The 23,650-nt window shown below is 41.0% G+C and overlaps 1 protein-coding gene across 6 annotated transcripts in view; it reads left to right on the top strand.

The window, feature by feature from the left end:
* BBX (BBX high mobility group box domain containing) overlaps positions 1-23,650 on the top strand; it is a 134,519-nt gene that overhangs the window by 9,267 nt on the left and 101,602 nt on the right. The window lies entirely within an intron of this gene.

Here is a 23,650-nt window from a genome sequence, read left to right on the forward strand (position 1 = left end):
CTGTTCGGTTGGTGGCTTTGAACCCATACTTTAGAGTTCTTCCCCCCCTTCTTTTGCCAGCTATGTAAGGACTTTTAAACATGTGCCTTGTGAGAAGTTGTCTCTTTTTCTTGTTGTTTTGGGCTTTTTTTTGTCTTTCATTTGTACCCGTGTCCTACATAATCAGGAGTTATCCAGCAATGGGAGTGGGTAAGGTATGTCACACAGTGACAGTTAGGATTATGTCTCTTGCTGTAGAATAGTAAGTCTTCACTCCTCAGCCTGGGTGTTCTTTTATGAAGCAAATAATCCTAGGTTTTTATTTATGTATGTGAGAGAATGCATTATTTTTGTGGTTGTCAAAGCAATATTTAAGAGAACAACATCACGACAGATTTGGAGATGAAGCTGGATAAAGAAAACCTTGGGAGAGAATGGAAGGAGTAAGGGAGAACTTGATTTCTTACCTTATTTCGGCCTATTCAGTGTGAAGTAACTCCACAAAAGTCAGTGGAGCTGAAATGTTGTGGTGTTCTGCATTAAAGTCTGTCTGTGAAAGTTGGGAGAAACTTGCTCTTTTTTACCAGGTTGATGAAAAAGGCATTTTTGTGGTTGGCCATGTTTGATCTGCTTTGCACAAGTGGTCTTTGAGCCATATCATGCCTACAGTGATCTACGGTTAGCAACATCATGCTGATTGTTTTTTTTCCTTATGGGGTGGAGTACAGGAACATCAGTGTATCTTGTCATAACTACTGAAGAGCTCGATCCTGCAGCTACAACTGTGCAATTGGATTCCTGAACAAAAAGGCAGAACCAGAGCTGCATCAGCAGTGTGCATCCCTTTGCAGATCTGCTGCCTGAAGTTGCTGGTGGCCTGTAATTCCTCAGGAAAGCTGCAGATTTCACATTATTCTTAATTATTGATGTGGAGATAGTCCTGCCAGGGTCATGCATCCATTGTGCTCAGTGATGAGTGCACAAGCTTATAGGCAGTCCCTGACCTGGTGGTGAGCAATGCAGGGAGGGTAGGAATAGAGACATTGCTGAAATACACAGCGTTCCCATAAACGAGAAGAGGGTGGAAGAGCATAAAATGCAAGAACGCCAGTTGGTAGATGATACATCTTTTGGCATGTATGCCATTTTCTTTGAGTGTGTTTGTTTCGCAAGTTGGTTATATGGCTAGGCAAAGAAAGCATTCTGATGTGCTGCAAATCAGTGGTTGGAGATGGTAGATTTGGAAAGAAGTTGCATTATCACCTCCACTTCTTTGGTAAGTCTGGCTTCAGATGTTCTTTCTGTTTGCAAAAGCTTTCTTTATACCCAGATTTCATGTTGAATAGTGCAAACTTCCTGCCTGGCCTAATCAGTGAGTGCTCCATGCCACAAACTTGTGAGTTTCAGGGTTTACCTCTTGTTTGAATATGTCTGTGGTTTTTTTCTTATTTAAGTGTCTTTATTTGTATTTCTTCTCTCTAATTTGTTTGAGATACTCTTCCATACCTTGTGTTACACATCAGTCATCAAGTGCTCATAATATATTTTGAAACAAGTATGCAAAATTGCAGCATGATCCAGCACTGATTACAGAGCTATGGCATACGAATTAATAAGAAAATAAAAATAGCATCATTAATTTCCAGCTGCTTTTGGAGAAACAGAGGTGTTTGTAGGGGGAAATTTGGTGTCTGCAAAATGAAGAATGACAAAACTGGTAGCAAATATATTAATGCGAGTAACTATTCACAATTTGCTTCCTCTATTTTATTGATTAAAAATGGGTTCCAGTGCAAATAGGTTCCAGTGACGAAAGAGTAAGCCGAAGCTCCAGTGCCATTCTTTGAAAACTGTTGGACTAAATAAAGAGCATAAATGTCAGAACTAGAGCAAGGGGAGGAAGTTTTTAATTTTATTTCTTAGTATAGAAAACATCAAACAAGGGAAGTAAATTATGGATAGCTAAGTGTAACGGTTGGTTGAATGTGTCCGTTTCCCATTAATATGAGAGAGGATTGCCTGTGTGTGTGTGAGGGGCAAATTCTTGTGTTTCCCTTGGTAGTAAATTAGTATTTTCCTTGCATCTCTTGTACGTGCTTGCTCGTGCTTGTCTGTCTCACCTCAGCATTGTGTACCAAAGCAGCAGAAGGTAGATAAAGTTTATGGTTAAAAGTAACCCAGGCAAGATCTCTACACCGTGAGGGCCCTCACCACGGTTTGGACCGTCAGCTTCCTTCGGAGGAAGCTGTCACAGAGGCCTGTAGGCCTGGTTGCAGGTCTTGAAACCTCAGCATAGTTTGCTGTTACTCAGGGCTGGCCTGTTGTTCAGGTGGGACGTCCAAACACAGCTTTGGGCCTGCGCGCCTGCAAAGTCTTCCTGGTTTTTAATCAGCAAAGGAAGATCCTGCCCTCCTGACAGACATGCCTAGAGGAAGCGGATTATTTATTTCTATAGCAAAGTGGACTCTTGAGGATGTCCCTGTCAAGCTTTCTGTTTTGCTGTGCCGTGTCAACGGGGCCAAAGTGAGTGAGAGGGTGCTGGGAAGCACCTGAGAAAACTGGCCAGATGCCGTGTTTTGTCTAAGAATTGTCCTGCTGGTTTCTGTGCCGCAGGTGATCCAGTTTCTGTGTGCAGTCTTGCTTTCCTGGATGAACCCGAAGGGCTGTGTTTGAAGTTTACTGTTATTCTTCACTTACAGAGACAGAAAGGGAGAAATCAAAACGGGAGGTGAGGCAGTCATCACAGACATCCCCACGCAATCGGTTGCAGGAGAGAAGGACACAGTGCAGGTCTTCCAGTGAGGATAGTATGTATTCTTATTTAAGGATCCTAGAGAAGAAAATCTTTGTGAGTGGGGGATGGTGTTTTGTGGAGCACTAACAGGCTTTGCAGAGATTGAGCAGGGCTGAAGGACAGAGTGGGGGGCAGGCACAGTGAAAGCAGGGAGGTTTTGACACCTCGTATTCCTGGCCCTTGGGAGCCCCTCTGTACCTACACTTATGTGTCTGATGCCTTGACGTTCCAGTTATACCTATTGAACTGATTTAAATAATGGTTTTGGTCAAAAAACACTTGGTTTAAATTGGTGCTTTTAATCTCGTTTTGCTTTAGTATTTTTGTATTTGTTTCCTCTGAAGCAATCTCTATTGGTAGATGACCGTTAAAACTATGTTGCTAAATACAGCCTTTACACTAAATTTGGCACTACCTTTTTGTTAGTTCAGGGGATGCACTGTGTGCCTGCACACTTTCTAAGTGATTACATGGCTTACATGCATTTACTTAGATCGCAACTGTTAAGAAAGTTTTGATTTAGGACATGACAAATTATGCTTTTTTTTAATTGTGGCCCTTAAAAACATCCCATTTAATAAAGCTACACTCATGCACGAATACACACGTGCACACAAGTTAACGCAAATAGAGTTTGCACTTAAAATGTAAGGAAAGTATTATCTCTAATAAGGTAACTGATTCCACTGTAACCGAATGCAAGCTTTTAGAACTAGTAGAACTCAAACTTCTCTGCTTTGCTTTCTCAGATGAGGAAAACCAGTGATCGTGCCTTTTCAATTCCCAGTTAGTTTCTCAACTTTACACCAAACTCCACTAAGTCACTCATGGAACAAAGAGGTTTTCTCTGCAAATGCAGTGGAAGTTCCTACTTTCAGGTAACTTAGTTCTAAACCTAATGCTTGTTCTTAGGCCTTTGATGAAGACTTACCTGTTCAGTATTTGAACTTTGTTTACAGTTTTGACATCAAACACCTGTAATTTAGTATTACAGTAGAATTTAAGATTGGTTTGTCAAAATTTAAAGGTAAATTACAATTAGATTTTTTTTTAATTAAAATACATTTAGTATCAATAACATCTGATTGAAATGTGAGTGTGATTTCTTTGTTCAGAAAGGATTCACTTTTAACTGTATCTGTTTCTTTTAAGCTGTTAATTTTCTCAGACTACATCAGTATCCATTATCCAAAGTTTCTGTTTGTAATAATGGATGCCTTGGGCAGTATTTTCTGCCATTAAGGAATGCAGAGTAGCTCACTAGGTGACACTGTCACCATATTAACCTTTTTTTTTTTTTGTGGGAGCTAGGCCCCTCTCTAGCTTCTAGCAGACATAGACCAACATATACCCATCTGTTTACTCAGTCATGTACTTCACGTAAAAAATTGAAGTGATTATTTTAAAGTTACTGTTGCAAGCTTTCTTCTAGACTATGTGGCATGTGACTGTGACTTTAATGGTTGAGCATGGACTTATAACTTCCAGGAATGAATCTATGACCACTGGTGTCCAGAAACCAAAAAGTGAAACCAAGTTGGTTACTTGATGCTGAATGTATTACTAGTGTATTAGATGAAGGAAGAATAAGGAAAAAAAAATTGGTAAATATGTCATAGTAACTCTGTGGGCTAACAAGGATAAAGAATTCTAACCCCCACCCTGCCAAAATATTAATAGCATCTGGGCAGAGTCAGAGGGCTTGATAACATGTATTGACTCTGCAGCTCCACACAGTTTTTCTGCAGCAGGGGAACAGTGTAGCAGTAACTGTGACCATTAAGGAATGCAGAGTTAGACCTCAGGTAGTAGAAGGCTTGTGCTCAGAAATGTAGAGTGTGCCTGAGGCCTGGTGGCACAGTTATACAAACTACTCATACATGGCAATTTTGCCCCAGCCCCCCTCCACCCCAAAGGAGGAGTTACACGGTTCGAGAAGAGTTTTTATGGCCTTTTCTCCCCAGTGCAAACACAGGTTTCATGAGCCTGTCTTTGTCTTGCTTTCCCATGTTCTTTTGTATCAATGTATAGGGTATGCAAAGTCTCAACAGTTATTGTACTCCTGTATAACTAAATATAAAAGGATAAGATTGGAAAGCTAAATAGAAATTAGAAGAAAATTGAAGCAAAGGTCAAAATGCTATTGTAGGTCACAAATGTTTAAACCAGTCAATTTTTAAAAGACAAAAACCTTCCTTAAAAAACTGAAATGGGAAAATTACTGAGTATTACCTCCTCTTTTTCTTAAGAGAACAAGCCAAAGTAAGATGAATCACTCATCCTGAAAGGGTCATAATTTTAATTTTCACATACATTTGGTACAAGATCAATAAGAAAATAAAGTAGTAGGCAACTTTTCTGATAGAAGCTGTTTATTGCTGAAGCATTCATGTTTTATGAAGCTGCCTTAAAACAAGTAGCTGTTGTTTAGCATAAGTGTTTAAACAGAATGCTTTACTAATGCGGCTGATTTTATAGTTATTTCGTTTCCATAGGATTGAACTATTCTTGTTCTAACTTGTCGTGTGTGTCTCGTCCCCCCGACATGAGAAATGTTGAGGCTTTCTTCCCGTTCAGAAGAGAAGTATTTGAGCCAAGATTTTCTCAGGAGAATTGGTGTCTTTGAGGGTGTTCTGTGTCAGATGTCTTGGAGAAGCCTGTCACTCAGCACGTGCTTAGCAGTGTTTTCCTGCTAGGTTACTTTGAAATGGGCTGCTGGTCAGGCTGAAAAATCTGGATATAAAATTTGGTTTGGTCTAAGTTCAGAGTTGGTGTGAGCTTGTGCAACTCCACCGAGGCTGCTGAACAGAATTTGGCTGCATTAGTCACGAGGATTGTGGCAAAACCACCTAGGAGCACCTAGTGTTTAAAATATTGCTGTAACTACATCAGTAACACTTGATCAGAAGAATGAGACAGCCTCACTCCTTTTTGTTTTTAATTTGTGAGGGAGGGGGTTTGGTCCCATCACTGCAATTAAAGCTCACTTTTTTCCCTTTGCCTTGAAGAGTTAGTCGGATGGATCACCTTAGTGAAATAATCCCACCAACAGTCCGTATTTAGATGACGGGCCGGTCTTTTTCTTGAAACAATTTTATACTCGGGAACTTCCAGAAAATTGTATCTTCACAACTAGAAGCGTTTCTGCGAGTGCTGAACCAAAGTAGTTGCTGCCCAGCAGTCTGCTTTCATGGCAGCTCCAGCCAGGCATAGAGGGAATGCAAAGGCAGGTGCGGCCGAGCACTCCAGATTTGTATAACGTAAGCTGCAGGGGAGTATCCTTTGCAAAGGATCATACATATTATTCACTGTATGCAAAATAGCTTCTGTTGCTTTCCCAAGTGCTTCTCCCCACACCCCCAAAAGTGACAGAGACAACTAACCATATGTGTGATTCCCGCACCGTCCATCCAAAAAGGAGCTACGCTGTTACCTGGGAGCTGTGCTGCGCTAGATCTAATCACCGTCCCACTGAATTCAGTGAGAACTTTGCTATTGACTTCAGTGGAAATAAATTCTGACGTGTAAGAAAACCTTCATGAATCTCATTGAGGATTCTTTAAGGATCATCTGTACTTTACGAGTATGATGATACTGGTGATTGGTGTCAATTTTACTGCTGTACAAATGTGGGTGAAAGTATGAGCGTAGATGCAGTAACCTTAGAGTAAAGGTACAGTGTACCACTACAACTCTTTCAGCTACTGAGACGAAAAAAAGCAGTAAAATCCCTTTCACAAGGGTGTTCTTGCATTTTGGGAAGTTCGCTTTTTTGCGCTTTGAGGTATGCTGGTATAATAACTGGTGTAGAAGTAAAAATCCCTTGCTAGGTATAGGTTAGTATCCTGGTGCCATAGTACTTGTTCCGATTGTGTTCTGGTATAGCTGGAACAAGACTATTTTCTAAGGTAGACAAATTCATAGAATAACGCATAAATTATACCCTGATAGTGCTAGGAGCAAAGAAGAGTGATGTTGGAGTGAGTTTCTAGTAAAATGTGTTCCAGGCACTGAATGAACTTCTCGAATATGACCTAGGGCATACGTGATGCTGTATCCAGTACAATTTACTACTTAAGCTCAAATATATTCAGAGGGATGGGTGAAAATACATTCCAACTCTGCACTTATATTTTAGCAAGCAAATGAAAGGTTAGCGCTTCCTTCCAGGATTCTGGCAAAGGGTGAAAGTTGTGCTGGATGGAGCAGGAAAAAAGCCTGCTGGCTGGTGCTGCAGTTTTGACCATTAACTTGCTTCATGATCTCAGGCAGATCGCTTCCTCTTTCTTCCTCTGTTTCTCCATTTACAAACTTGGGATGATGGTGGCTTCTTACTTTGTAAAGTATTGTGCAATCTCTAGAAGAAAAACTTGGTACTGAGTAGCAGGGCAGAAAGTTGAGAAGAGTTGTCCAGATTTCTTTTTCTTAATTACTGTGTGTTAGCTCTGTCATGGGGTAAAACAGCAGTTGTATTAATTGTGATGGTGTTACAATATTTTGGGAAGATTTTACACTGAGGCTTGGTTTCATTTAATGTTTGTGAAGATCTAGAAAAGGTGCCTGCTTCTTTCGCTAGAGGGGTGGACTTCAGGTTGATTTTTAGCATTTCATCCTACCAGACAGTCAAAACACTTTCTCAACAAGTATATAAGCAAAGTGTTTAGGAGTGTGTACTGTAGAACACAGATGGTGGTGTCATTCATGTGTGTTACGTGCTTTGTAAACAGCACATTATTAGGGTGTGATAACACTTTGCTCTCCTATTGTATGCTTTTACAGGCATCGACTAACTACATTTTACAAACATTTCAGAACCAGTGTTACCACCCCCATTTTGCAGATTGCAGAGTAGACCCAGGGATGTTCAGGTAAGACCAGACGGCTGGTGGCAGAACCAAGTACAGAACTCCTGGACTTCCTGCAAATTTCTACATCGCTGTTAAACTCACTACACCAGCTACCTCTTTGTTACTAAAACATCTGCCCTGTGTATGTGCATGTATCACTCTTCTGTATTGGGAGGTGAAAAAAATGATAGTGAACTGTCATCTATCGATTTCAGACTTACTGGTTAAGTATTTGTGAACTTACCAAGTCTGTTAGCATCCACGTTCAATTCAGAATTCTTTGACTACGTTTTAGAGCTTGTGCTGCATGATAGAAACATAACCATGTAGGTCAGAGCTTTTTGGACCCGGTGTTTTGTTTTTCCAAATCAGGGTTTCTTCTTAACTCAGTGCTGTGTGAGTATTGCCCTCTGTTCTTGCTACTTCTCTGAAAGTGACTTTTGCAAGGGTGCATAAGCGTGTTCTGTTTGTGGTCCGAGATGCGTGAAGGTTATAGAAATGTATTCATGCTGGTTCCAGGCATGAGCTAAAATGTCCTATGGCTCAGAAGGGCTTCTTAGGCCAGGCTTGGTCTGTACTTGTATATTTCAGAGTGTTCAGTTCAGCCTGAGCTTCTTGCTCTAAGGATTGGCACAAGTGCTCTGGAAGGAAGTTGGCATTGAAGCGTGGGGTTTTGTTGGGGTGCTTCGTAGTTCAGGTCCCAAATTTACACTTGTAGTTTCATAGTGGGTCAGTAACAAGGAAGCCTAATGACTGTGTTTTAAAGCAGATTAGACTGAGAATCCATGGATCTCGTGCTTTCTTTTCTTAGGCTGGTACTGTTCAGAGCTGTGGACTTCTGTGCCGACCTAGGGTTTGAAGCATGTTCCACGTTCTCAGTTGGCACAGTCTTGAGCATACCTGAACTCGATTTCACAGAAGATTCTTACTGTCTTGTTCACCTCCTGATTTCAGATCCCACCATCTGTGTGCTGTACTGTGAAACAAAATGATAGAAAGCTGAAAAGATCATCGGTAGATCCTAAGGGAGTTATCCCCCATCCTTGCTCTGTAGTTCCAGCCAGCACTATCAGGTTTTGTAACTGCTGACCTTTTTTTAAATGCTTCCAAACTTGCATCTTTTGGACTGAGTTTTTCCTGTGTTGAGTTTATCTTTTAAGACAAGGGCCATGTAGGGTTTTCATCTGAGGGAGATGGGAAAAAATTTATCTTCAAGGAAAAAAAAAACTGAAAAACAACTCGTAAGGAAACCAACAGGACAAAAAAATGGGGGGAACAGCCTATAGACCTGAAGGAGCTTGGCCTGAAGAATGCTGGTCCTGCTTGCCGTCCAAAGAATTGATTTTTATTTCACAAACACAAAAGTGTGTTGTTTGGTTGGTTTTTAAGAACTGTGCCTCAGTTGTGGAGAGGACAAAGATCTTTATATACTGGATTATTTTAGGGCCCAGTCCTGCAATGCCTCTGTCAGAGCAGTCTCCCTGAGCTATTGCAGTTGCAGTATTGAAGCCCTCCGTGCAGCTAATCTTACAGGGACCTGATCCTGCTCTGAGACGTTTTGGCACAGATCCTTGGGCATGTGCACAGTTCTGAGTAAGCTGTTGTGGCTTGGCATCAACGAAACAATTGGTGAAGACGGATCTGATTGTGGATTCCAGTTTGTGAAGCAGCGAGGTTCCTCTTGGAAGTTTGATAAGACTTGTTACATACAGAAGTTTGTAAATTCTGTAACCTGAGTGATTTTAGAAGTGTTTCTCAAGAAATAGAGATGATTACATTCAGAACTTTCCTCTTTTCTCCTTAGAATGTAAGGCTATACAGTTGACAGTGAAAGGAGATCGATAAGGGTTTAGATAAAATAAAAACAGAAGCGGTAAGTGGCCCAATAGTTGTTTGTTTTCTTGATACTTCTTCCTCCACTGCTTGGAAAGTTCCCTCAACAAAAGTTTGCAAAAATCAAATAATGTTTTTGCAGAAAAGTAAATATTCTGAGAAAAAGTAAAATCTTACTGTAACAGCTAAGGAGTAGTGTTTCAGATGGGAACCAACCTGAAGCCATGCTGTGACGCTTCCTTGACCTGGACCAGATGCTTCTGCCTCCTTAGAGAACTCGCAACTTTAAGCAAAGTTAATGCTGGTCAGTTTTTGCTGCTGGTGTTCAGGATGCTGTGGACAACAGTGAGAACTGAAAATCGGCAGGTACTTTTCAGTCTGCTGCTGCTTGGGAGTGCTGTTATTACCAGGTCCAACTCAGTTACACTCACCAAGAGGAGGACTTCTAGTCAAGGTATGAGAAGTGTGTCTATGCTGCTGCTGGTTTCAAACCATCCTGAAGAATAAGGTAGTAGCTCAGCTCTCTGGTACTGCAGTTAGACTGCTGTGAGCATGTAGGCAAGCAGAAAGTTAGCTCAGGGATCTTCCTGCTACATTGGTAATACTGCAGAATATAGGACTAGAAGAGAAATAAAATGGGAATAAGATGATATGGCAGGATATGATTCACTTGCATCAAAGTGGGATTTCTTGTAGGGTCCTGGTATTTTCCTCTCATGCTTTATGGTGTTATTGAGACCTGCAGTGGGTGTTGGATCTGATCCATTCTGGTGCTAGAGCATGTGGTTTCTTTCTCTCTGTAGCCAAGGACTGAAGGTGGCTCTTAGATAGATGTCTGCAGTTACAGTGGGACTGATTAAAGTCATGGTGCTCCAGAGCAGGGAAAAGGATGAACCAAATAGCTCATGACGAGGCAATGTCTGTATTCTTAATACCCAGAGTGAGGTAAGAGTATGGTGGTACCTGGGCTGTCCTTGCAAAGTGTTGGCTGTATCTGGGGCGGGGTAGGGTATGCCCTGCAGTTCTAATTCCCTGATCATCCAGATTGAGGACTCTGTTCTAAGAGCTCCCTACCTGTTTGTCTGGGTTTTCTGTAGTGGAGTTTAGGATGGGTAAGGACAACTGTGAGGAACATCTTGATGTCTTACAGACAGTCGGGACACAGACCCAGCTCAGTCTGGGAGGGATTCTCAGTACTGGAGATGAGGTGTGGTCAGAGGTTGTCACGGACACCCCTGAACTTTGGCTTCTAAGTGAATTGTATGGCTACTAGGGCTTTAAGAGTATATAGGAGGAGATAAGTGGGGGGGGAGAATATGATGGCTATCAGAGACAACCCCATGTGTGAAGTTACTGGAGAAGCTTGCGAGATCGTAAAACTTTTTATTAAAAGAACACAGAATTTCTATCCCTCAGGTATACTGTGCCAACTTGATTAATTGCCTGACATTTTGTTGCTGTTTCACTCTTTAGCAAAAATGCATTCTGCTTATGGATGGAAGGGGACATTCCTGCTGTATTTCCTTTGGCTGTACATCTGCAATTATGGTTCTTGAGTTTATTTGTGAGCTACTAAGGCCTTTGGTAGAGATGATTTGCTTGTGACATCAGGAAGAACTGTTCCTGTTTTTAGTCTGTTGACAGTTTTTCCTTTACCAGAAGGAAGTTCCAAGGAGTTAAGTTTGCTACAGTTGGCATCAAGTACACAGCACGGTAGATCTCCACCAGGTTCAGTGCAGCAGTTGTGGAATGATGGGGGGGAAGCAGTGCTCCTTAACTGTTCTAGCATTTCTGTGCATCTGTAACAAATCACTTAACACTGAGAACAGAAAGGAGCAGGTTCATTGGGGCTGTTGATCAGGTTCATGGAGTCACATCATCTGCACTCCTCTGCTTTTTCATTTTTGAAGTCTGGAGCAGCAGAGGTTTTGCATAAATGAAGAGAGAACCTCCTCTCTTCTCTGTTGTTTGCAGCTGCTGTTGTCTTTTGCACCTCCACAAAGTAGGTGTGACGAATTACCTGTCTGAGGGGCAGGAGACAATGTGTAAGACATGAAGACGGAGATCCATGGATCTTCAGCTGCTTGTTACTGTGTTGAAAAACTTCTTCCTTTCCAGTTGTCTCATTCTTCTTTGGAGAACTTCACTCATTAAGTCGGCCATGTGTGATAGGGGTGGAGGGGAATGAGGAGAGGAAAAGCATTCACCGCAGTTTGGCTTTCTATTTAAAAAGTAATCACATGGAATCGGATCTTTTGGGAGAACCGGATGTGTGTTATCACCATATTAAAAGTTAAGCACATGTATAATTCCTTGTAAGACTGGGGTTATTATTAGATTTCAAAATTGCACCTGGCTGCAAGGATTTTCAGCCTAAATTCGTATTATTTCTATGTGGAATGTGTTTCAAATATGTGAAATTTACTGCTGGTGACAAGTATTTGATCATAGCGTTGTTTCCAAAACTTAGGATTCTTGACAGATATTTAAATATTTAAAATGTCCTCCATAAGGTTACTAAATCCAGCGGTTCAACTATATAAACAATGCTAGGAATAATGAACCAGAAAGTACTCAAAATGGCATACCCTCTCCATAAATATTTCTTTCTTATTTTAACATTCATCATGGTGAAACACAAGGAAAGTAACTCCTGAATGTTTATTTGTTTTAACTGACTAGTGTGCTGCTGAAACAAGCTTTCAGGGAAATTCATGGAGCCCCACAAGGTGGCAGAAGCTAACTGTGCTGTACTAGTCATGGTGTGAAGGAAAGTGAAGGTAATAAACTGATTTTGCTAGTTGCATGCATTTGGATCATGAGCAAGTTAGGTGAAAATTTCAAAAACCCACCTTATGCAGGTGTTTCTTGGTCTTCTGAGTACTTGGGGCAAATGAACGAGATTCTGTCGTGGAGAATCTTACTTCAAAAGACAAAGTTTAGGCATTCTTACTTGTCAACAAAAAGGACCTTTATTTTCACTCAGTGGTGGTAATTTGCTTGTAATGTGCATCATCGCTGTGAATGGAGAGAAGGGATGGAGCCATGCAGGAGCTTGCTGGCATATGAGGTTCACAGTTTAACAAACTGGCAGTGAGTATCTCTAATTTGCAAACTCACCTTGACATCGTGGTAGTGCTGATCACGAGGTGGGACCCAGCAGCTGGGACTGAGGGACTGCAGGAGTAAAGGAATTCTCTGCTGCTTCACTGAGGCCATAGAGGTGTTTTTCTTTGGAAACTCTGAAGAATCAAAACTGCATTAAAAGTATCCAAGTTTGGGGATTATGGGAAATAATGAAATTAGCTCACCTTAACTAGTGAGACTGTGTTGGCTACTATATAGTGCATAAGGCTGAAATTTATTCCTTTCCATTCCCACTGCACCGATCTTTCTTTAGGCTGCTGGAGTTCTTGTTTCACTCTTTCTTCCCTTTGTTTCCTTACTGATGATCAGTGCTCTCCTAAAACATTCTGTGATCAGGATGTGAAGTGCTGCAAAAGAACAAGGGGGTTAATCAACTATGTCTCATCGAAGGCATGATGTGAGACCAGGGGTTACATGCTTAATCTTGCACTTTGAGTTCTAGGTCTCTCATGTTTGTAAAATCTCTCTGGCCTGCCTTAGAAGACATCTGCAGACTTTAGGGTTTTAGTTGGCAGAAGTAACACTGAACAGAACAGTAGTAAGATGAAGTGATTGGCCCTGATTCAGTGGACCACAAAGTGTTGGTGTTGAGGCTTGTGAATCTCTTTGATTTGTGTTAAGAGATTTTATTTTAAATCAGTAAAAGTCAATTTTTTATTTTTTGAACGAGAGGACAGATCTGTGTATTAGCCAAGTATCTTTGGGAATTTGGACAACCCTTTTTATGTGGACAGACAATGCAAGGATTAAGGTGAAATTGAGAATAGCTGGCTTTCTTAACCAGTAGACAGATATTAGGAGAAAAAATAATTCAACTCTTACATGAAATTTCAGTTTCTCCTGTCCCACTAAGTGTCAATTTCTCGTTATTATGCTGTAGGAAAAGAGTCTAAGCATTTGTGATGACAATATCTGGAATAGCCATATGAAGTGAATTGACTGAAAATTCTTCCATGCCTGTATATGAAATAGTGTTGTTTCTTTTTCTAGCAATGGTGGAAGCAACTTAAGAACATTCAAAATGAGTTCCATAGTGACTTACAGACCTGTTGTACTAGTATACATGGTCTAGTAAAATACACAAACCTCGTTTTACTGACAGGACAAGATGCAGAGATGAACGAGCAGCTGCCATAAAGGAGTAGCATGTACCATTGTCTTGCCAAAATATGGGAGCTTCAGAAGCGTTTCTTTTGATACTCCTATTTGCAGGAATGCATGAAATTTAGGAAAATCGTTGTTAGGGCAGACCTGAATGATTTTAGTGGATGCAGTGAGATGGTACTTGTAATTTCAAAGTGAAAATGTTGTGATTTCCCGTGGTTACACCTTTCACTTGACTCTAATTTGAAAAGAATTTTAGTTCTTACATAAACATCCTAAAATAATGATTAGGAAAGTAAATAATTAAGCAAGGATTCAGCAGTTGATGAGCACACTGCTGAAATCTGTTCTGTGCAGTTGAAAAGGCGCATGATTTACACCGTTATGTACCGATAGGATTGGACTGACTGTGAGTTAGAATTTAAACTAATGACTCAGCTGTGAATTATTAAGCAGTTGGTGCTTATTGAAGCAAACTTAGCTCTATCTGTCATTACTTCTGGTTGAAATTTTCAGTCATGCAAGTCAGATCGATGCCTCGTTCCCATTGCAGCTCCGTGAGAAGCAACAGGGCACTCATGTTGACTTGAGATACTCAGTCCTCCCCACCTGTATATACATATGACAAAAGAAATCAGTTTTAAACTTGAAGATGGGAGATCATGTATTACCAAGGTGTCTGTGTTCAACAGTTCTTTAAATGTAGTGCCTGTATGCTACAAACACATGGACCTTGATGTGGCTCGCAGACTGTTTGCTGCTGCTGCGTGTTCGGAATGATATAGCAAGGTACAGTTTGATTCCTAAGTTTCTTTATTATATTAAAATTTATATTTTTTTATATATTTAAAAGTCAATAATCGTGGTAGTGCCAGGGGTAGAAAGAGTAATGCAAACAACTTGCTTTAATTCGAGCACAGAGTCAATAGAGAAAAAGTCTTCAGAGGGTATAGGGGCATATTTCTTGTTGGGCAGAGTGGTAGCTTTCCAGAGAACACTGGACACTGTGTTGTGTTTCTCAGCAGTGATAAATAAGTGATCGTGAGAGATTTCTGCTTTGTGGTGTACTTAAAATTATTACAGTGAAGTGGGAGGCCTAGTAAAGATTACTGAATAATTTGGCAATTGATGGCAATTGCTGTATGACTCCAAATTAATCACAATATTACTAGGGAAAATAGAGGTGGGAGGTGGAGAGGGCGACACAGGATCTGTGCCTCTCCAGTATAAATATCTTCTTCCAGGAAACCCAGGGTCTTCCCTCCATATTTGCCAAACCCTGACTTTAATGTCTCAACTATTCTGTTGATTTTAGTTAATTCAGGGACAATTGGAGTAATCCCATCCACCAGGTCCCCTACTGAGGTGCTGAGTGCTTGCTTTTCTCCATGACCTCCTTAAGAATGCAGGGCATCGCTGGCCTCTGGTAAATGCCCAACACAGCTAAGAAGTTCAGCCAGACCAGCAGGCAAATACACTGCCTGTGTACTAACAAAACTAAGTTTTCTGCATCCTTCCTAAGTCTGGTTTGCAGTTGGATTTGATGGATTTTGACATCTAGAGAGTTGGCTGTGCAGTATGCAGTCTTTTAAAAACAAACAAACAAACAAAACTTCAACAAAACCCCAAACAAACAACAAAAAACCTCAAAAGATTCTTTATTACCAACTTTTTAGAAGCACCTTGTTAAAATGTAGCATTTTAAAATCTGACCTATCAATAAAACCTGGCATGATGTCAAACCCTAAGGGTATGTCTACGTTGTAGACCACTGTGTTTTGTAGTTGCCTGAGTGTGGGTTCAATAAGGTAGAACAAGTATCAGAAGTGGTTTGGCAGTGGTAGAATGGAGCCCTGCGCATGCTTGCATTGAGTATGGGTAAATTAGCTCATGCAGAGCTGGACTGGGCTGCTGTAGTTGGAGTTCCTTGTACTTGGTTAGCTGATTTAAATCAGGTTTCTGTGTCTAGGAGCAGAGGGCTGCTGGAAGCACCTGGAGTCTTTGGGGCCAGTCACTGACAGTTGGTGCCGTAGGCAACAAGGGCACGTCCTGGACATTCCTTCAAGATGCAAAACCTGGTTAAGCTGCAGTAACAACTCTTCCTACACTAGCAAGCTGCAAATCCTCTTTATAAATTTCTTTTATAGCACTGGATGTTGAAAAGTACTTTCTCTTGAGAAATTATTATTCAATTAACTTGATATTTATTTTGATATTAAGTTTTATTGTTGTTGAAAGTGAAAACTAGTTGAGGGTAAGATCTGCTTATTAGAGGACTTGTTCTTGTTTTATAGGAGTGGGAGAGGCAGAGGAGGATGAGCGTGTTGTGTTGGGTGCTCAGGGTAGAATTTTTGCCCTGCTTCTCTGCCTTTCCTTAGAGAAGCTGTAATTGAAAACTAGAGTCCTTGGGCATGTGTGTGAAACACAGAAGTAAGTCAACACTGGGGCTGAGTTACCTGTGTTTATCTAAAGTATCTAGTGTGTACCAATTGATTTAGTATCTGTTTAGTACCCAGTGCTTAAATAGATCAAGCTGGTCTTTTAGTGACTTCAAGGAAGTCAGGTATGTCTAAATTAAAAGAAACTGTAAATATGATGACTGACTAGGTAGTGCTCCAATTATTGGGCCAAGCCTTGTGCTCTTATGCCAGCATTTAAATGAGTGTCCGTTGACAGGGAATTATGATGTCTGTGTCGTTTGTGTAATGCATTAGTCTAAAAGTGATGCAGTTAAGTTCACAACCCACATCTACACCCAAGTCAGGAGATCAAATTATAGTAGTGGAATTGCTTTGACAAAAATGTGATCGTTGGAGAAGATGTTGAACTTCTCCAGGGTCCCAGAGAGCTGCAGTGGTGGTCGGCTGGGTGAGAGACACAGGGACACAAGCGATGACTTCTCTAAAGTTTAACAGCAGTGGCTGGAAGTTTTGCTGTCTCCCGTGGGCCATCGTACCTTTCTTGGTAGCAGAAGTTAGCAGTCGGTCAGCTCTGCAGCCGCTGCATTCTGCAGTGTGAAGTTTTCATGTAAGTAGTGTTGTTTTTAACCTGTGTTTAACTTAAGGAGTGCAGGACAGATGCAGGAAAAGGAGAATTTGTGTTACTGGCCAGCCAGCATTGTACTCTAACAACTAGTGTGTTTGTTGCTCTTCTGCATAGAACCAAGGGCATAGTTGGGATCTGTAAAGCATTGTGTCCTTTGCTAACAAGTGGCCTAGATTAAACATTTTCTTCCTGTCAATTAAAAACAAACAAAAAACCCCAAACCCACTTGTATATTACAGAAGGGCCGATATATTAATGCTGTTGCTGTGTTTATGTTTGTACAGGCAGGTAGCTAACATGTAGATTGGCGTCTGTGTTCCTTGCATTCATGCTGGAGTGGCAGGAAGAAACCCACCCTCTTGTGTGATGTCCCACAGATATGTTTTAGACTTGAATGCAAGAAACCTGTATGATTTTCCTTGATGAAGCGGTGTATTTCTGCGTGCATCAATCAGTACTTTACATAGTGCATTGACTCCTGGTGGCTGAACCTAGAATGTAAAAATGTTTGGTTTGGGGTTTTTTTGGGCAGGGTTCCATGTTTGAAGTAAAATGTCAATTTTGAATGTTGGTAATCTGTTTTGTGTTCTTTTATAGTAAAGTGTTGCATAATAGAAAGTTCTTTTAGCTTTACAGTCTCACACAAATACTGGGGAGAAAACCACAGACCAGAGAAGAAAAAGCATATTTTTTTTACTGGATAAGAAAAATGACTCATTTAGTTTTAGATAGTGTGCTGGCAAAACATGGAGAAACTCCTAGTCAGAGAAGCCCATATGACAGACATGTGAATCAGTGGCTGGCTTCGGTGTCAGGTCTTTGGATAGGAGTGGACATCATCACGAAAGATGTTACAGCAAATGTTTTGCTCTGGTGTGTGAAACCCTAAGCAACACTTACTACTGGGGATGAAATTATATGGGGTTTTTTTGAAAGTGAGTTTGCAATTAGCCAAGGCTAATTAATGGTTTTGCAGAAGCACCTTGAGTTCAGTTTGTTTGCGGTCGTTCAGAGGAAGCAGTTGTTGGTAAAACAAAAGAACAGGCAAAGATTGGGTGACATCTCAGAAATCCACAGGAATGGTTGAAAATTTTACTTTATTTGCTGTATTTGCGTGTTGGGTGCTGTACTAACACAGAGCTTTCTGGCTGGCATAGTCCTTCCTCTCGTGTTCCCAGGGAGGAGTCCTCTGTCCTTGCTCACAGCTGCAGTGGCCTTGGCTGAGGCCAGCCGTCCTCCTAGCAGCTCTGCTTCCCAGGGGTGGCTGTGCCAGCGCCGTGGTGTGTGCTGGTGTACACCTGCAGCAGGATGGGCATCCCAGGGCAGAGCGGGGGGCCTGGGCCCCCTCTGCCAGAGTGCACGGGTGGGAGGGGAGCTGTAGGTTAAAATAGTCTAAGGACAGCTAAAGGTCAGGCTGGGTTTGCTCTTAAGTAAAACTGAACGAAAATGATTTCCCTGCTGGTTTTGCTGCCCTGCTCGCTTTTCCAGAAAGCACGTTTATGGAGGGAAATACAGCCTGGATATGCCACGAACAGGATGGCAGCCCACCTGCAGGGACCTGACCTCTCCTCTGTGCTCGCCCCCTCGCTTGCTTGGTGCTGCCACGGAGACTGATCTCCTCTCCTGCCGTGGCTGGCCCAGCTGCCAGCTGTCCACAGATGTGGACGATACACACTTCAGTCACTTGTCCGTTCTCTACATCTTGCCCATTTTGTTCCCCAACTTCTTCCTGTGCCTATGGAAGTCTGCCAGATTTTGGGCCCTTAAATCTAAAAGGAACAGATCATAGATTACAGCCCAAAATGAAGCTAAACTTCAGGATTTTGGCAAATGTGATACCAGGGGGACCAAGCTCCAAAAATCAGAGGTCGAGTTCTGGTGCTGAAGTTTACATTGCACTTGATCACTGTCTTAATTAATACTCAAATAAGTGCCAAACTTTGGCTTTCTAATGTGCAAGCTAACACTGTAACTTGAAGAAAATCACAAGTGTATCCTGAATGCAGAAGTCAGGCTGCCATAGTGGTTTTCCAGCATTTCATAAAAATAAATTAAATTTGAAAGATTTATTTTTATATGTATCAAGATTTGAATTCAGTGAAGTACCTGGTGAATGAGATGTGAAGCTGGGGGAAGTTTTTTTTTCTGAAGAGAAGATTACAATATTTGGCCCAAACTCTGAAGTGTTCTATAAAAACAATTACATGTACTCTAAAGGAAATCATTCAAATAAATAGTTGTGTATAGTGGCTGTTTCTAATTGGGCTTGATGTTTTATCACAGTTAGTTTTCCCTTTAGGAGGGAGGATAGGAACCATAAAACTTGATGCAAATCAGCAGAGTGAAATAGCTTTCTTTGCAACTGCTCTTCAAACCTTTGCATCTCTTAAGAACATGCTTACAAGATATTGTAGCAGTACATCTCGGAAGAAAGCTGTTGTTTTAAAGATCAGAAGTATATGTCTTTCTAATAAATTGTTTCTGATAGGAGAACTAAAAAATAGAGAAGATTATACTAATGCAGTTTTATTTTTAAAAGTCTGGTTTGCATTTTAGTCTCATGGAGAACAGGTCTCATTATTCTTAAAGCAAAAACTAGACAAACCCCTCTGAATCTTAAGAAATTTTGATATTGGAAATGTGGTGAGGTTTTTGTGCTACAGGTACTACGTGGTCTTACATTGTGAGAAGTGAACTTCTGCATCTCTAAACTTGCCAGTATCGTGTTCTGGTATCAAAGCTAAAAAGGGGGCAACAGTGTTAGGATTTTATTCTGCCACATTGTGTGTAGTATCTGGGTGCCTTCCACCTATGGCAGAGGAGAACTGGGATTTAACTTCTCAGGATAACAGTGTGGGGGAGGGATAAGAAGGGACAGCACCCTGCTTGTGGTAGGATTTTTGGCTTGGGTATTTTACGCGTTGTTTACGTATGACATTTGTACCTGGAGTTGTTCTGACACTTGTGTGCGTGTGTGTAGTAGGTGACGGGGCAGTGGCTTTCTGGTGGTGGAAATCTGCTGTTGCATGTATGCTGTTCACGTACTACACAGCTCAGAAAGCTTTTGTGTGTACATGTGCATATATGAAAATATTTGACGCAACTCCTAAGAAGTGCTGAGATCTGGGAATCATTAAAATGGTGATTCTGCTGTTTCTGAATACGCAGATTGTTAACGGTGTTTTCTGGAGTGTTTTATGAATTAATTTATCTGTTTAGTGTTATATTAACTGTGTGGTATTGCAGAGTTACATAAGCGTTGGATTGGGAGGTTGTATCCATTTTGAGCTGAGTAGTGACTCTGTTTAGATTTAGTGATTAATACTGTATTTCTTAATGGGATTGGAATAAAATAGAGAGCTTCAGTGGAGACTATAATTTATTGATATTGCTGCAAACTCTGTATGTATATGTGAGCACAATTCTTTTGTGAATTTTACAGGAGGCAAGATTACAATAGTACACTAATATTGCAAATGTGATTGATTGGGGAATTGTTTGCGTGTCTTCACCGACAGTCACTTCCAGGTTAAGTTCTGGAGTGTTTTAAATACGCTCTAAAAATCTTTGTTTACTTGATTCCTTGATTGTTTTCTGTTTTATTTCCTTGCTGGTTAGCAGGAGAAAGCTTTCAAACATGCAAGATACATCTGTGTTAATTTTTCCCTTTGTATCTCTTTCACCAGGTCTTCCCCATCTTGGTCACTTTCTAAGTAATTTTAATGCTCATAAAGTACCAGAGTAACAAGCCAGGAGAAGTGATCCTGTCAGTTCAGGAGAACGTAGATGTACTGATAGAGTGAGTAAGTTTGCAATCAAACTACTTCTGGGTTGGCTTGTTTTAAATTAATATAGAGACAATTTGGTGCCTAATCTCCACCTGCCTTTAATGCGGGGGATGAGACGTCAGAAATTGTCACATACAAATGAATTTTGACAACTGTAGTTTAAGCAATACAAAAACTTCAAGTTAATGTTAAAACAGTACAGAATGACTACTTGGTTGGAAGTGCCTGGAACTTCTAAGTCTATGTGAATGAGTTTAAAGCACAGGAGTGAGTACACTTGTAGGTGCTTGCTGCTTCCTACTTCATGCTGCCTTTCTGAGGTAGATTTTTATCTTGTCTAGTGGCTAAAGGATGATTATATGTTAGATGATCCCTTTTAATGACCATTTTCAAGCTTTCAAAAAATTTGTATTCTCCCTGTGAGAAAAAAGCTGACAAAATTTAAATTAGTAGGTTTTTTTTTTAATTACTTTTAAAAACACTAGAGGAGTGTCCTGTAGGTGATGCAGATGCCTGAAAAATGAAGGTAAGGCTACCAACAATGGACTGATCTTCTTAGTTACTTTTGCAGACCCATAGGAAGTAACGACTGCAGTGTAAAAACTGCTGATCTAACTCTGTATCTGTACTGAAGATAGACCTCTGGACAGGGTAGTAACACTAGCCAGCAAAGATAATGGCAGAAGTCTAACAGTTTGTTAAGCACAAACTGTTACACTTTGAGAAGAATGGTTGCCTAATAATGACTTTCGCGGTCCTGACCCTGAAATCCTACAAATGGTAAACTTTGATTTTAAAATGTACTTGTTATTTTGATGACCTCAGTCAAGGAAACTTGGGAGGGGCAAAGCAGCACAGAATGCTTGTACTTCAAATAATTAGATGCTGCTCTAGTTTCTCAAGGAAGTTTCTTGCATAGAAAGGCAGGGTTAAAAAAACTCAGCTTTTTGTACTGAAAACAGTGCAATACTTTAGCTGGTGTCTCTCCAGCTTTTTCTTTGTATGACCTGTCGTGTTAAGGATGAAGTGCTTTCAGTAGTAAAAGACTGAAGTGGACTGATAGAGGACAGTCTTTCAAAACACAAAAAATTGTTTGCAAAATAAATAACAGCAAGTTACTTAAAAACATGGATGAGAGTGTTTTAGTTTGTTACTTAGTAAAGATGGACTGAAGTTAAAGGTGTGCCTTTGTTCTTAAAGGTGTGCATTGCTGAAGTTAAGGACGTGCCTTAAGTGATTTGTTCAGTCAACAACCTCATAAATAGGTTAACAATTTTTATTTACTGAGAATACTTTTTTTTTAAAGTGCTTCTGGTGTTCTCTAGGTTGCCAGAATAAATTATCTTTGGCTGTCAAGAGTGACAGAGTTTGCTCTTCTGTACCTAATGAAGTACTCTCACTGGTGTATGTGTCCACTTGAAGCAGAGAAGAGGAAGGAGGCTAGTGCACTGTAGCCATAGCGTACCTGGCCAGTATTTGTGAGAACTGAGAAGTGCCCTTTCAAAACTTGGTATCAGTTTGAATAGCAGGGGAAAACCAGTACTCAGTGCTGTAGAATCTCTCTTCTATCAAGCAGGTAGGAAACAGCTTCTCTGAAATACACAGAATAATCCTGAGACTGGAGGTGGGCTTGTGAGCTCATTTCTCTCTGGTCTGGTGGACACCACGAGCTGCGAGTGATGCTGTACAGGTGTTGGTTTTGATTTGAAGAGAAGCCCAGGCACTTATCTAACAGTGATTATATCATAAAAAGTTTGGGAATATCTTTGCTGTTTCCCTTAAGTTTGAGCTCTTACCTGTATTAACCTTGCCTGCTGTTGGTCCACACACCACCGTCAGCACAATATCCCATGCAGTTTTTGTGGATTCTTGGTTTTAATACTCACTAAATCTGTTCAGCTGAGCGTGTAAATTGCATTCCCAGTTCTGATACAGTTCTGGCTTTAAACTATTATGTTTTCTTAGTAAGGAAGCAGCTGTATGTCACTTCAGTGCTTATAGTTTTCCCAAAAAGAATGAGTAAGTTCTCATGAGAGTGAAACTAGTGTCTCAATATACGAACGAAAAGGGTTAAAGCTGCCAAACTACATGGACAGTAGTGCAGAAGTGGCATTGAGATTAAGGTGGATAGGATCTGGCGTGTTGCTGTTCGTACACTGGCTGGCCTAGCCTGCATGCTGAGATTTAGGCTGCCTTTAGTCTGCTTGTGGCTCTGCTGATGTTGCCACAGCACCTGAACATACTGCTGCAACGAGGCTTTGCCTCCACGTGGTCGGAGCTGACTGCTCCATCAGAGTAGCTGTAGATAGGGAGGTGTGTCTGCATCAGTCGCCTTCAACGTAGAGCTTGAGGAGTTAATGTAACGGCAGTCGCCAAAGGTGGGCTGTGAACTGGGAAGGCTGAAGACAAAGGCACAGGTCCTATCTGTCCACTTTTGGAAGTGAAGGCCATCAGGCTCTGCAGAGAGTAGGGAGAGAGGTGTCATTGTGTTTCCAGCTCAGTCTGGATTTGATTGCGGACTGAGTATAGGACATAGTTTGAAACAGTGTCAAAAAGTGAACAAGGAACAATGAATTTCAAAGGAGTCTTTAAATGTTTTGTTAAAAGTTGCTGGGTTTCATAATCTTCTGGAATGGGATCTTCCAAATGTGAGTGGAAGACCTGCTACAGGTTCCTATGTTGAGCAGACAAGAGAAAATATATGAAAGAAATGGTAAATATAAAATCGGTTGGCCACCTTGCTTTTCCCTTCTCCTGTCAGTACTAGTGTAGAGGACATCAGACGGAATTTTCAGAAGTGTAAGAACTTGACTTAAACTGATTTACTGTTTTGTTTTGGTCCCGTGTCCCCTCTGTACCCACCAGTGCAAAATACCTGCAAATCTTGCCACGACAAGCTAACAAGGCAAAACATTCACACCTGAAAGAGAGCAAGACAGTGTCTAAGAAAGAATACTCTCTGTGGTTGTCTCCATGGCCTCCTCTAGAAAAAAAACATAAATGCATAGGAATTGTCTGCTTTTGGCTGAGCGGTGTAGATCAGGTCCTGGCTGTAGGGTGTAGGAAGGTCCATCGACATGCTGCTTTCCCTTAGGAGTTTTAATTCTTCTGTT

Source organism: Nyctibius grandis, chromosome 2 (assembly GCF_013368605.1).
Source record: "Nyctibius grandis isolate bNycGra1 chromosome 2, bNycGra1.pri, whole genome shotgun sequence".
NCBI classification, from domain to species: domain Eukaryota; kingdom Metazoa; phylum Chordata; class Aves; order Nyctibiiformes; family Nyctibiidae; genus Nyctibius; species Nyctibius grandis.